Here is a 13,772-nt window from a genome sequence, read left to right as displayed (position 1 = left end):
CGTGGGCCAACTACCCCTCCTGTTACCTTTAGTACGTCCCACACTGCGAGATTGCTGAGAGGTCTTTGTGTCAAGCCCACTTTCCCTACCATTCTGCAAGCACAGTGTGTGATTCTGTGCATTGATGTGTAAGTGGTTGATTCACTGGGTGTAGGGGTTCAAGAATGTATGTGGAAACAGCTGTATGGGTCGGTGAGTGTATGTATGGGTGTGTTGGTGAGTGAATGGATGTCTTAGTGGTACAAGCCCAAGTATCTACATATGTAAAAGACAGTGTATGTGAGAGTTGGAGTATATAAATGTCTATACGTGAGAGTCAGTGATTGTGAGAGTGGCTGTATGGATGAGTGTGTACTTGTATCAGTGATTACATAACAGAGTAAGTGTGCATTAGTATCTGTATGAATAAGTTAGTTGGATGTGTATAACTGTGTAGGTGAGTAAATGGGAGTGTGATTGATTCTTTGCATGACTGTCTAGGTGTGTGAGTAACTCCATGGATGAGTGGCGGTGTGTGAGTGTCTGTATAGGTGTATGAGTGCATATGATAGTGTTACATTGATGAGTGACTGCATGTATGAATGATTGTATGGGTGAATGAGTGGATGTGTGTGTAGGCCTATGAATCAGTGAGTGCATATGTAGTAACTGGTATTTGTGTGTCGATGGTTTAGAAATTGGTAGTCTTCAATTTACAGTGTATATAAGGTTATATTAGAGTGTGAGGAGGTGCATTATATTTTCACATGGATGATGTTATCAGTTATGTCATCAGTGATGTAATTTGAGATGTCACCATTGATGTCATCAGTGATGTCACTGACCATGTCATGAATGATGTAATATGTGCCGTCATCAGCAGTGCATTGCGGGGGCATGATTTATAGTTAGCTGAAGTAACAATAACGGCAGATTTTCTATGGTTTTGTACGAGTGAAATGTCCAACTAACTATAACGTTCCTGAAACCTATGTTTTTTTCAGTGAATTTCGAAGGTTTTTTAAATGCTAATTTCTAACTATAACCTGCCTGAAACCTATGGTTTTTTCAGTGAATTTCAAAGGTTTTTTAAATGCCTATTTCTGACTATAACATAACAGTCGCGTTTCCAGAGTGGTGGTGAAAGGTGACCGTGACCTCCAAAACACTTCTTAGCACTGTGTGGGATTTACTGGAGGTAACAGGAGGAGTAGTTAGCCCCCAACGTCAACCTTGGGGGCCAACTACGCCTTTTATTACCACCAGTAAGTCCCACACAGCAGGATTGCTAACTTCTTATATCAGATCCCACCCCCTTCCTTCACCACTGTGCAAACACGCCCCCTAGCACGTTGTAAGTTGGGTATTAATTCCCCTTGAATCCTGAGGGTCCCTGGGTGCCAACTAACCTACTAGGTACCCCAGTAGGCGCCACAGAGCTGCTTTGCAGAGAGGTGGTCGGAGGCTATGCCCCTTTATACACCTCTCTGCAATGCAACTCTGTTGTGCTTACTGGAGGTACTTGGTGATCTAGTTGGCTCCCAAGGACCATCAAGATTCAAGGGGACCTAATCCCCCAACTTAAAATGTGCCATAGAGCATGTTTGCACACTTGTCACATCAGGCCCCACCCCCTGCCTTCACCACTGTGCAAACGCGCCCTGTGGTGCATTTTAAGTTGGGGGATTAAGTCCCCTTGAATCCTGAGGGTCCCTGGGGTCCAACTAGCCCCCCAGGTATCTCCAATAAGTGCCACAGAGCTGCGTTGCAGAGAGGTGTAAAAAGGGGCGTTGCCTCGGACCTCCTCTCTGCAACACAGCTCTGTGGCACATACTGGAGGTACCTAGTGGGCTAGTTGGCCCCCAGAGACCCTCAGTATTCAAGGGGAATTAATTACCCAACTTACAACGCGCCAGGGGCGCGTTTGCAAAGTGATGTAGGGAGGGGGCGGGGCCTCTGGCACGATGCCGGGTTTAAAAAAAAAAAAAGAAATTCAGAAGGGGGGCTATGTGGCCTCCCTTCTTTTCCCATTTTTGAGACCCTGGGGACCCCATCCCCCAGGGCCTGACCCCTATTGTTAAAAATAAATAACACTTTTATTTTTTTAATATTTTGTAAGGAGGGGGGCTCATTGGCCCCTCTCCTGAGGCCTCTATTAGCCCCGGGGACCCCATCCCCGGGGGCTGTGGCTTGTTTTCTTATTACCCATACATCCTCATATAAACACACTCACATACACACACAGCCACTCACATACCTATTGACAAACCCATACAACCACTCACATACCCACTCATTCACCCACATAGTAATTCACACACCCACGTAATTACCCATACAGAAACTCAAACAGCCACTCTCTCACCCTTACAGGTACTCACATACCCACACAGTCACCTGTGCAGCCACTCACACTTAAAAGCAGATGAAGTCACACTCCTATTGGTCTATCAAATGTTTTTTAGTGTTTCTTAAAATTGGTAAAGAAAGGTGTAGGATGCAAGTGGGCATCACCCTCTGATCAAAGGTGTAGATACACACAGCAACAGCATTATTCTAAGAAGAATAGTGTCCCCACATTGAACTCCAATTCAGAAAATCTTGAGGGGAGAATATTAAAAAGGGGGAGGCCAGTAGTGCTCCAAATTTAAATTTAATCAGACAGCCCACTGGTCCTAGTTAAAAACAGATAGTGCAGGCCACTTCAGGAGTAATTTCCACTAGTGGCTATCAGTTTGAAACTAACATGTTTCTTGTCTACATAAACTTGATTCACATACAGTACTATGAGTGAACCAACCATTGTGTAGACTGTAAATAGAAATCGGTCCTGAAGAATTGCCACATGATCTATTTGAAACACCGGGCAAGAAACATGTCGAACTTAAACTCATAGCCACTATTGGACATTACTCTTGAAGTGGCCCACACTATCTGTTTTTAACTGGGACCAGTGGGCTGGTTTATTAAATGTAAATTCGGAGCACCACTGGCCTCCCCCTTTCTAATGCTCTCCCAACACCTCCACTTCACATTTGCTCAGAAACATCTACACCTGAAAACCCTCTACCCGCACGGCACCCAACAGCTTTGGATAAAAAGATCTCAGAAATAGAGCCCCTCATAGGGTGCAGCGTCGGCCTGACGAGGGGCATGCCGTATTATGAAGTATGACATCCAGCTGGGTGTGTGAGGGCCCCACTTCCCAATTTGGTAGAGACCCTGTCTCCTCCACAGGGTCGGGGAACTGCATACTCTGTTAATTCACTTGACTCTCCGGGGGCACGTATAATTGCCCTTTAAGCACCCTCTGCCCCTCTTCCTTTGTTGATATACATCATGATCCATAGCCAAGTAACTTGTCACTTGTTTCCAAATATAGATCTTGACCCATAAATAAAATAAAGCAAAAAAGAAAACTTGGGGTGCCCAAAGAGTGTTCGGAAGCAGCCGGCGTTGAGGAAAATGCATGCCATGTCCGGCAGGGGGTGGCTGCTGAATACTGCTTTAGAAGGCAAGTTGTAGCCTGTCAAAGTGAAAATTCGATCATAATTAAGCATGGACCAGTTAGCTTGTGACTGAAAGCCCAAGCACAGCAGTGGCTGGCTGGCAGTGACGGTTTGAGTGCAGAGTGCGTCTATAAGTCAGTTCCTGAGGTCAACACCCACTGTTTACAGTTGAATACCAGGAGTTTGGCAGCCTACAGAATGTTGAAAACTGAGGGATATTATAATAAAAAACACAAAACATTCAATGGAAAACTCACATTGTGTGTTGTTGTCTAGGGGAATACATAAAACCCAGCTGACACCCACCCCAGACAGGTGATCAGAGACAGGCAGCAAGCCCCAAATGGGTAAAGTACCAAATTGCCAAAGTTGTGCTCAATGAAAACAAGGGCCACCCTACTCACACGGAACCAGGGATTCTAATCTATAACAAGGAACAGCAGTTCCTGCAGACAATGTGTATCATATGTAATAGTAATTGTGTGTAATTATGATTCTCTTTTTGACATATCTTTACCCATGAATATTACCATTGAGTATAACTACTATTATATATGATACACATTGTCCTCAGGAACCACTGTTCCTTGTGATAGCTTTCTAAAAGTTGCATTTTTAGACTTGCAATTTAAAATCCGACTTCTCCATAAGTTGTGATTTTAAATTGTCCAGAGATACCAAAGTTCATTTCTATGCAATTGAGAATTTCACTTATAAGAAGTGATAAGATAATGCCAATGTTATCCTATGGAAGAGATGATCCTTGCAGTACTGAAAAACGAATTTTAGAGTTTTTCACTACCAGGACTTGTAAAACTTAAAAATGCATATCCTGCCTTTTAAATACGTTGTACCCTGCCCTCTCAGTTGTCCAAGGCCTACCTCTGGGGTGACATATGTCTAAAATGGGTGGGTTTAGGCCTGTCGTGAGGTTTATCTTGCCAGATAGAAATGGCAGTCCTGAGCCATGGTTAGAGGACTTGTTAAGTGGATGGCTCAATTAGTGCTGTAGGCCCACTAGTAGCATTTAATTTACAGGCACTGGGCACATGTAGTGCACTGTACTAAGGACGTATAAGTAAATTAAATATTCCAATTGGTAATTAACCAATATTACCATGGTTAAGGGAGAGAGCACAAGCACCTTCAGCACTCGTTACTGGCGGTAAAGTTTGCAGAGTCCAAAAAGCCGAGAAAATTAGGTCAGAAAAAAGGAGGGGGTAGGCAAAATGTTTGGGGAAAGACCACCCTAAGGCTGTCAGGTCTAACATCAACACACTTGGTAGGGCTCTGCAAATGCAGGAGAACCTTGAAATAAGTGGGAATGTGAAGAGAACCACGTACCCAGAGACTCTGAATGTGGAGACTATAAAAGTGAACATGTGTCTGTGATAGATATTGGCACCCTCAACCTAAATATGCAAGAATGTTGTTATAGATTAGATTTTTATGTCCATGAAGCTGAATCCTTCCAGCCTTTTCTTACCATGGACTATTTATTATGTTATGGTTCTGAGAATGGCGACTTGAGTCTGAGTCACAAAGTCAATCAATCAATCAATCATATCATTTGTAAAGCGCACTACTCACCCGTGAGGGTCTCAAGGCGCTGGGGTGGGGAATGCTGCTACTGCTCGAAAAGCCAGGTCTTGGGGAGTTTTCTGAAGGTCAGCAGGTGTTAGGTCTGCCATAGGTAGATGAGAAGGGTGTTCTAGGTCTTGGCGGCGAGGTGGGAGAACGATCTGCCGCCGAAGGTCGCTCTTTGGAAGCGGGGGACTGTGGCGAGGGCGAGGTCAGCGGAGGCAGCGTGGGGGTGTAGAAGCTGAGTCGGTGTTGTGGAGTGCCATGTGTGCGTGGGTGAGGAGCTTGAAGGTTATCCTCTTGTTGACCGGGAGCCAGTGCAGGTCTCTCAGATCGGGTGTGATGTGGTCGCGGCGAGGGACGTCGACCATCAGGCGTGCCGAGGTGTTCTGTATGCGTTGGAGCTGTCTCAGGATTTTGGCCGAGGCTCCTGCGTAGAGGGCGTTTCCGTAGTCCAACCTGCTGCTGACGAGGGCCTGGGTTACCGTTCTTCTCATTTCAGCGGGGATGCACTTGTAGATCCTGCAGAGCATGCGGAGAGTGTTGAAGCAGGAGGAGGAGACGGCGTTGACCTGTTTAGTCATGGAGAGGGTGGAGTCGAGGATGACCCCTAGGTTGCGTGCATGGTCGGTGGATGTTGGAGCGGTTCCCAGTGCGGTCGGCCACCAGGAGTCATCCCAGGCCGAAGGGGTGGATCCGAGGATGAGGACCTCCGTCTTGTCCGAGTTCAGCTTCAGTCGGCTGTTCCTCATCCATTCAGCGACGGCCTTCATTCCTTCCTGAAGGTTGGTTTTGGCGGTGTGGGGGTTTTTAGGTCTCGCCTACCAATGCACTTGCACATTGCTGGCGAGAGATATTGAGGGCCACCGGTAAATCCTACCAAGAGGTTTTGGAGTGCAGATTATGCCCAGTGCATGTGAGGCATTCAAGCGCGAAGCTTCGCCAGCGTGCGCTCGGCCTCACTTCCTGCTCCCCCTCTTACTTTTGTTATCGCTCACACCCCATATGCTTGTTCCCTCCCACACCATATGCTCGTTCCCTCCCACAATTCCGACTTCAAAGGAACGCCGCTGCCCTGCTCCCCCGCCCCGCCACCACGCAATGCTGAGAGCTTGTTTTTAAGCAGTGCGGCACGCCGCCAATCCTTGTTTTGTTTGCCTCTCCCAGTTTCCTTCCTTGAGACCCGCTTCCATCTTTTCCCTGTACATTACATGCAAGCACGTTCCGATCTATTCGCCCCATTTCCTTTTTTCTTCTTTTCTTTACATTTCCCTTCTGTCTGATTCTTCATTGGGTGATTGATATATCTTTCTTTATGCGCCCATACCACTTGTTACATTACTTCTGCTCTTTTGTCACACTGTAGTTTATCCCGCGTTTCTTGCACTCTTCCCTTCACTGTTTTTCTTGTTCATTTCTTTCTTCACTCGTCCTTTTCCCTTTTTCTCGCTCTGTCACCAGTTTTCCATAATTTTCTATTCTCTCAGTAATGATTAGTTTTCATTTTTATTTTGTGCTTACTTTAGCCCATCTCTGCATTGTTCTCATTCTATCCAATCTGCTTTCTTATTTTAATTATTTTTGCTTCTTTTTCTCTCTTTCTTCAATCGTCCCTTTATTGTTAGGGTGGGCATTATATCTCATCTTCTCGTTCACGTTCATTTATTGCGCTGCTTTGTTTTTCATTTTTCTTCTTTCCTTTCTCCGTTTCCTTTCCTACAAACTTTCTTTCTAATTCCCTTATTAATTGTATTTTGTTTTGTATTTACACTGATTTTGGTGCGTGAAACACATAAAAGCACCATTACCTAATATTATTCTGCATCGAAGGTGACTGCATTGTAAAAGATTGCAAAGGAGTAATAGTCGGTGGCATTGCCTGATCGTGACTAACTGGGTGCACAACTTCGATAAAAAAAATTGAAAATACGAATGCGTTTTCAATATGCACATTCCTAAGTGTGCTATGAAATGCATTGTGTGAAATGAAACTGGTTTTATTTGTGCCACTCATACCATGCGCGCATGAACAAAAAGACAAATTGCCGAACGGCAACAAGAAATATTGCAAACTTGTCCATTGCTATTAACATTTCTCTCAACTGCAGTTTTGCTGTCATGGGTCGCGCCACCTTTTATTTGCTTCCATCCATTTTAATTGCTTTCATTATATTTTGTTCATTTTTTTCGTGCTTCTTGCCGTCCTTTACTACTGCTACCATGGACTGAGACGGCGAGATTATAGTAAGCTGATTTCAAAACTTTACCCACTGCGGATCACATACAGTTCATGTGAGAGCCAGGCGCGTGCACAGCAATTCGCTCCCCCTAAGCCTCTCACAAAGCAAGACAAGAACATCAAAGCCATTTGCCAGCAGCCACTTCACGCGCTCCGCAAGTCATAAACAGGACTATCTGCTCGTGAATCGGAATGCTGGCATGGTTGCCCAGCCCCCTTCTCAGCTCTGTCATGAAGGCTTTCCCCACATGCAGGAGACAAGGAGAACACATTTTCATACGACTTAAACCAGACCATACATTTACAAACTTTACATTCACTTAATGCACCTCTTTAAGGCAATTGACCAATTTAGCCAAATAAATGCAATTTATGCCAGACACAATCGTTGCCCCTCCATATTCATCTTCTAGTTATTGATGACACTTTTTGTATAGCTGATGAGTATGTACTTTTCCAAAAATGTCCAACTTGCCGTCACTGGTTTAGCCTGATCTTGGTATTAGTTTTACCCTGCAGGCTATTCCTTCTTGTCGTTCTGGTGCTTCTTTAGCTTTGTGTTCTCTTCACTATTCACTCACCCTCACACTCATACCCTCACCCCCTCACCCTCACAACCTTCTCACCCTCACCCCCTAACACCCTCACCCCCAACACCCCCACACCCTCACACCCCTTCACCCTCACACCCCCTCACCCTCACACACATCCTCACCCCTTACCCTCACAACACTCTCACCCTCACAAACCCTCGCCCCCTCACACCCCCTCACCTTTCACACCCTCTCACCCTCACACACACACACCTTCACCCCCTCACCCTCACCCTCACACCCTCACTCCCCTCACCCTCACAACCCTCTCACCCTCACTCACCCTCACCTGCTCACACCCTCACCCTCACACCCCCTCACACACACCCTCGCCCTCACTCACCCTCTCACCCACCTTCACCCACCCTCTCACCCACCCTTTCACCCTCACACACCCTCTCACCTTCACACACACCCCTCACTGCCTCACCCTCACAACACTCTCACCCTCACTCACCCTCACCCCCTCATCCTCACACCCCCTCACCCTCACACCACCTCACCCTCACACACACACCCTCACCCCCTCACCCTCACACACCCTCACCCTCACACCCTCACCCTCACAACCCTCACCCTCACTCACCCTCACCCCCTCACACACCCACACCCTCACACACCCTCACCCTCACACCCCCTCACCCTCACACACACCCTCACCCACACTCACCCTCTCACCCACCCTCACCCACCCACTCATCCAGCCTCTCACACACCCTTTCACCCTCACAGACCCTCTCATCCTCGCACACACTCTCACCCACCTTCACACCCCCTCACCCTCACACCCCCTCACCCCCTCACATCCCCACACCCACACCCTGACACCCTCACACACACCCTCACACACCCTCATTCTCAACCCCCTAACCCTCACCCTCACACCCCCTCACCCTCACACACCCTCACCCTCACACACCCTCACCCTCACTCACACTTAACCTCACACACCCTCTCACCCTCACACCCCCTCACCCCCACACCGTCACCCTCACACACCCTCACTCACCCTCTCACCCTAACACACCCTCTCATCCTCACACCCTCACACCCTCTCACCCTCACTCCCCCTCACCCTCACCCCCCTCACCTCATGCCTCACACCGCAGCACGCCACACACTGCTGCCCGCCTCACACTGTTGCCCGCCTCACACTGCCTCACACTGCTGCACACCACACACTGCTGCATGCTGCACACTGCTGTACACCACACACAGATGCATGCCTCACACTGCTGCACGCCACACACTGCTGCACGCCACACACTGCTGCACGCCACACACTGCTGCACGCAGAACACTGCTGCACGCAGAACACTGCTGCACGCTTCACACTGCTGCCCGCAGAACACTGCTGCATGCTGCACACTGCTGCCTTACCCGCACTGCTGCATGCTGCACACTACCGCACACCTCACACTGCTGCATGCCTCACACTGCTGCATGCCTCACACTGCTGCACGCCTCACACTGCTGCACGCTGCACACTGCTGCATTACTCACACTGCTGCACGCCACACACTGCTGCACGCCTCACACTGCTGCACGCCTCACACTGATGCACACCTCACACTGCTGCACGCTGCACACTGCTGCACGCTGCACACTGCTGCATTACTCACACTTCTGCATGCTGCACACTACCCCATGACTCAGACTGCTGCACGCCTCACACTGCTGCACGCTGCACACTGCTGCACGCTGCACACTGCTGCATTACTCACACTGCTGCATTACTCACACTGCTGCATTACTCACACTGCTGCACGCCACACACTGCTGCACGCCACACAGTGCTGCACGCCACACACTGCTGCACGCCTCACACTGCTGCACGCCTCACACTGCTGTACGCTGCACACTGCTGCATTACTCATACTGCTGCATGCTGCACACTGCTGCACGCCTCACACTGCTGCACACCTCACACTGCTGCACACTGCTGCATTACTCACACCGCTTCACACCACACACTGCTGCACGCCACACACTGCTGCATGTCACACACTACTGCACGCCTCACACTGCTGCACGCCTCACACTGCTGCATGCTGCACACTGCTGCACGCTGCTGCATGCTGCACACTGCTGCATGTCACACACTGCTGCACGCCTCACACTGCTGCACGCCACACTCTGCGCCACGCCACACTCTTGCCACGCCACACTCTGCTGCAGGCCACACACTGCTGCACGCCTCACACTGCTGCACACCTCACGCTGCTGCCTTACTCACACTGCTGCATGCTGCACACTGCTGCAGGCCTCACACTGTTGCACGCCTCACACTGCTGCATGCCTCACACTGCTGCACGCCACACACTGATGCACGCCTCCCACTGCTGCACACCTCACACTGCTGCACGCCTCACACTGCTGCATCCTCACAACACCACCACATCACTCAGGGACACCACCATATCACTCTAGGACACCGCCACATCACTCTAGGACACCACCACATCACTATAGGACACCACCACATCACTCTGGGACACCACCTCATCACTCTGGGACACCACCACATCACTCTGGGACACCACCACATCACTCTGGGACACCACCACATCACTCTAGGACACCACCACATCACTCTGGGATACCACCACATCACTCTGGGACACTACCACATCACTCTGGGACACCAACACATCACTCAGGGACACCACCACATCACTCAGGGGCATCACTCAGGGGCACCACCACATCACTCAGGGACACCACCATATCACTCAGGAACACCACCACATCACTCAGGAACACCACCACATCACTCTGGGACACCACCACATCACTCTGGGACACCACCACATCATTCTGGGACACCACCACATCACTCTAATACACTACCATATCACTCTAATACACCACCACATCACTCAGCCCAACCACATCACCACTCAGCACCACAACAGCATCACTCAGCACCACAACAGCACTGTCCTTGCTTGCTACCAACAAGCATTCCCATAGCCAATGGGACTTGCAATAGGAAAGTGTAAGCTATTGGCTTTGTGAATAACAATGCTATTAATTTATATATTTTCAAAACCAACACATATTAAAAAAAAATGTCATTTACAATACCTATAGCTCACACTTTCCTAATGCGAGACCTATTGCATTGCAAATGCTTGTTGGTGAGGGAGAGGATCAGCTGGGTGTCATCGGCATAGGAGATGATGTTGAGGTCGTGTAGAGGGGCGACGTGGGCGAGCGGTGCCATGTAGATGTTAAACAGAGTTGGGCTGAGGGATGAGCCCTGGGGTAGGCCGCAGATGATCTCAGTGGCTTCAGAGCAGAAGGATGGAAGGTGGACGCTCTGTGTTCTGCCGGAGAGGAAGGAGGTGGTCCAGTCCATGGCCTTCTCTTGGATCCCGGCGTTATGGAGGCATGTTCGTAGTGTGTGGTGGCAGACCGTGTCGAAGGCGGCTGACTGGTCCAGGAGGATGAGGGTCCGCCATTTCTCCATTGTCCAGCAGGGTCCTGATGTCATTGGTGGCGGCGATGAGGGCAGTCTCGGTGCTGTGATTGCTGTGGAACCCGGACTGGGAAGGGTCCAGGATGTTCTTCTCCTTGAGGTAGCGGGTCAGCTGTTCGTTGACAGTCTTCTCGATGACCTTTGCTGGGAACGGGATCAGGGAGATGGACCGGAATTTCTTGAGGTCCTGGGGGTACGCCTTGGGTTTCCTGAGTAAGGCACTGATCTCGGTGTGCTTCCAGCTCTCCGGGAAGGTTGCTGTCTCAAAGGAGGTGTTGATGACTTTCCAGAGATGGGGTGCGATGGATGTGCTGGCTTTGTTGAAGATGCGTGGTGGGCATGGGTCTGACGGAGATCCGTAGTGGATGGTGTTCATGATCTTGATGGTGTCGTCATTGTTGATGTTGGCACAGGAGAACAGGCGGTTGGTGCGGATGGTGGTCATGGGGGAGGAGGTCTCAGTGGTTGTCGGGGCGGTTGTGGCGTTGAAGCTGTTGTGGATGCCGGCAATCTTGCGATGGAAGAAGGTGGCCAGCGAGTCGCACAGGTCTTGCGAGGGTGGGACGTTGTTGGTGTTGGAGCTGGGGTTGGAGAGTTCCTTCACGATATGAAGAGCTCTTTGTTGTTGTGCACGTTGTTGTCTAGGCGGTCTTTGAAGGAGGCCCTTTTGGCGGATCTGATGGGGTGATGGTGTCTGCGGGCGGCATTCTTGTGGGCTGCGTGGGTGTCCGGTGTTCGTTCACGGAGCCAGATCTTCTGCAGTTTTTCGGCAGGTCTGCTTGGAGGCCTGGAGGTCTTCAGTGAACCAACTGGCTTTCTTGTTGGTGTGACTGTTTGAGGGTTTCTTGATCGGGCGAGGGTGTTGGTGCAGTCGTTGATACACTGTCTGAGGTTGCGGGCGGCGGTGTCGGGGGTCGGTGGGGTGGCGGGTGGGCTCTGGGCGAGGGTGGTGGTTAGCTGGTCTTCGGTGACTTTGCTCCAGCAGCAGTGAGGCATCTGTTGGGTGTGGTGGTGCATGGTGGGTTTCTTGAAGGTGAAGTGGATGCAGCGATGGTCAGTCCATTGGACTTCGGTGGTGTGTTTGAAGGAGACGTGGGGGCTTGCGGAGAAGATGGGGTCAAGCGAGTGACCGGTGGAGTGGGTGGGTGTTGTGACGAGTTGTCTGAGTCAGAGGTTGGCTAGGTTGTCGATCAGGGTGGTGGAGTTGGTGTCGTTGTTGTTCTCAAGGTGGAAGTTCAGGTCCCCGAGTCGCTGAACTGTGGTCGGGGTCGGGGGGGGGTCTGTAGATGAGGGCTCCTCTGAGCGTGGTGTTGGGGTCAGTGTGGATCTGGAAGTGCAGGTGTTTGGCGGTGCTGAGGGTGTGGTCGGTGTTGGTCGAGACTCTGGGAGTGTTCCTGTGGACGATGGCGATTCCTCCTCCTGCTCCGTTGGTGCGGTCCCTGCAGGTGATCTTGTAGCCTTCCGGGACGGCTATGGCTATGTCGGGTACCAAGGCGGAGTTCAGCCAGATCTCCATCAGGAAGGCGACGTCTGGGGAGGTTGAGTCGAGTAGGTCCCAGAGTTCAACTGAGTGTTTGCGGGCGGAGTGGGTGTTGAGAAGGATGCATCTGAGGTGGTTGGGTTCTTTCCTGGTCGGCAGCATGGTGGGGTGGATGCTTGTGAAGCTGCTATTCCGACAGGTTAAAGCTCCGTGGGTGTGCTTGGGGGCGGCCAGGAAGCAGGTGTGTGATCGTCCGGTGTTGAGTGCGTGGAGGGTTCTGGCTTCATATTGCTGTCGGGCGTTATGGCATTCGCTGGGTCCAGGGGTCCTGGCACTGGGCACGGTCCAGGCGCGGACGGGCACAGACAGGCTTGACTTAGGCATGCCAGCTGCACGCGTCCGCTGCGTGGCCTCCATATGAGGGGATGTGGGAGGGAGGAGCAGCTGGGGGCGGGAGCGGGTCGGCGAATGGGATTGGAGGGGCGGGCCGCAGGGACAGAGCGGCGGGAAAAACGGGCGGGCCGCAGAAGAACTGGGCACAGGAAGGAAAACCAAGTTTAGGCAAGAAAACAAGTACAGGCACAGAGGAATAAAACAAGTCTGGGCAAGAAAGCAAGTTAGGCACAGGGGAATAAAAACAAGTGAGGGTATGTGTCTGGTGGGATAGAGCATGGGAAATCTAGGAGGGCATGGGAGTGGCTGTGATAAGCAAGTGTTTACTCTGGGCTTGGAGTTGCACATATACTAAAACAGCTTTTCTGATTGGCTGTTCTGAGGGTGGGGGCAGTTCACATATAAGCTTTCATAACTGTTTTTAAACAAAAGTATCCAACCCAAACAAGTGGGGTACTGTTTTCGTCCGAAGAAGTGTGGGAATGCAGGAAGGTAGGCATTATTTGGCTCCCCACAT

General features: G+C 50.3%; 1 protein-coding gene across 1 annotated transcript in view; it reads left to right on the top strand.

Moving 5' to 3' along the window:
- LOC144769149 (uncharacterized) overlaps positions 1 to 13,772 on the top strand; it is a 1,798,260-nt gene that overhangs the window by 181,314 nt on the left and 1,603,174 nt on the right. The window lies entirely within an intron of this gene.

This window comes from Lissotriton helveticus, chromosome 7 (genome assembly GCF_964261635.1).
Source record: "Lissotriton helveticus chromosome 7, aLisHel1.1, whole genome shotgun sequence".
NCBI classification, from domain to species: Eukaryota; Metazoa; Chordata; class Amphibia; order Caudata; family Salamandridae; genus Lissotriton; species Lissotriton helveticus.
Note: the sequence above shows the minus strand (reverse complement) of the source record. Positions and strands in the feature narration are given on the sequence as shown.